Source organism: Cicer arietinum, chromosome 8 (genome assembly GCF_000331145.2).
Source record: "Cicer arietinum cultivar CDC Frontier isolate Library 1 chromosome 8, Cicar.CDCFrontier_v2.0, whole genome shotgun sequence".
NCBI lineage: Eukaryota > Viridiplantae > Streptophyta > Magnoliopsida > Fabales > Fabaceae > Cicer > Cicer arietinum.
Genome location: NC_021167.2, coordinates 10,683,176 through 10,685,059, shown reverse-complemented (window position 1 = coordinate 10,685,059; position 1,884 = coordinate 10,683,176). Strand labels below are relative to the sequence as shown.

The following is a 1,884-nucleotide window of genomic DNA, read 5'->3' as shown; positions in this document are numbered from 1 at the left end:
CGGATCTCAAATGTATTGGTAAGGATCTCTCCCCTGCCTATTTGTTTGGAGGGCTGACAGTTGCTTGTCTAGCTCAGCCCCTACCGAGCTTTCCGGTAGGCATCAGTAAATTATATTATTTTTAATTCCCACTTACTCATGTAAATGTCAAAACTTCTGCCCCCTAAAAATGCAATTCCAACTCGGCCAGAGAATCAAAGGGCAGATGGTATGTCTTTCTATCCATCCTGATTGTTGGATTTTAATTAAAATCCGACTTTATGCGAGCAAGGTTCAAAACAATATAATCCGTCCTTCTATCAATCGAGAAAAAACATAAATCCAAAAGATTTCTTAATTACTACTACATAAAACACTACATTACATAAAAAACCACATATTACTTTCCTAGAGAACTAGAGCTTTAAAAGCATTCTGTTATGCTAACTACATTAATTAATTTCGAAACAGAAATAAGTCAAAGGATAGGCCTTAACAAGTAGAAAGAAGATAAAGGAACTACTTTTTTTTTTTCTAGTCTTCCCTGCCTGTCACCGAGTGTGACAGCCGGGACACAGCCTCCGAAATGAGTTCGAGCTGCTCCTTCCGCAGCACTTCCAGCCTTAGCTCCAAATTCCTTATGTTTGCTGCGGAAGTGCGAATGCGTTCGTCTGCCGCAGCTGAATCTACCGCTCGAATATTCCTTAAAAATAAATTGAGAGTTCTCCGGCGGTTTTGAATCGCCTGTTGTATTTGACGCATTTCCGCATCAATTGCGGAAAGCCTGTTGGAAGTTGCAACATCCATAGCTATGCTATTACGAAATTTCTTTGATTTGAATGAATTTGATGAAGAAGACACTTATTGAGCCTCCATTTATAGAGTGGTAGAGGAATCCCGCCATGCGTCACCGAATTTGATGGCAGGCACAATTCTGGCTAGTTCTCCGCACTACTTTTCTGCAGTTGAAGACTATCATGCCTGTTTAATGAAAAACTGGCTGGCTCTGGCTACCTTGCGGAGCAAACAAAATCTCCCCCAATCACACTGCCTGTATGAACAAACAAACTTTGTACAACCAGCTTACGTGGAAAAGATTCGATATTCTATGCCAATAGACTCGTGACATCCATGTACTGAGTCGTCAAATGAGCCACGTTAAGAAAGCCCAAGCTTATACGCATTGGCTGGCCCACAGGGTGCCCCACCCAATAGGGCCCGAATGAAAGACCCAAGCCTACATGAACCATCAAAGAAAGTCCTACCACACTAGATAGCTTAGAAATTTCCCATGGGAAAACCCTGTCTTATGTGACTGCGTGTGCTTGTTAGATTGCTTGGGGTTCTATGTTGGGCCCACTCTTTGTCACCTTAGGAAAATGGACTTATCGGCTGTCTTTCTGGGCCCTATGATGGACCTTTATATAGAATAGGAGAGGGCCAAGAATTCTTTTTCCCGTGGCACATTTAGTTCTGGTTGAGGCTTTCTTTACCCGGTATAACTGGGCTCGGAAATTCGCAGCATTGCGGCCTGACTCATCATAAGTTGGAGTGATGAATCCTGGCCCTCCCGAGCCTTGTAACAATTTTCCGATTGAATTAAGAAAATTACAAACTTGTCCGTTCCGTTTCACATTTCCCGCCAAATATAACTGAAATAAGATTCAAGAACGTTCTAACAACCACGCAACAGTCATGCTTCGCCGATTCCTGTTCCACGCTCCTTTCACGCGCACGTGATCGTTCTCTAACCACCGCCTCTAAACCGCTCCCTCACTCATAGTTTCGCGCATAAATACCTCTACCTCCTCATTTCTTTCATTTTTATTTGCATTCTCTCTGAAGGAAACCCTTCTCTTACTGGCCTTCTCACTCTTCTCTCTCCGCCATGGACATCTCTTTGCG

The 1,884-nt window shown here is 43.1% G+C and overlaps 1 pseudogene; it reads left to right on the top strand.

The window, feature by feature from the left end:
* Positions 1–898: 898 nt before the first annotated feature.
* The window catches only part of LOC140919056 (uncharacterized), a 2,546-nt pseudogene continuing 1,560 nt past the window's right edge, over positions 899–1,884 (top strand).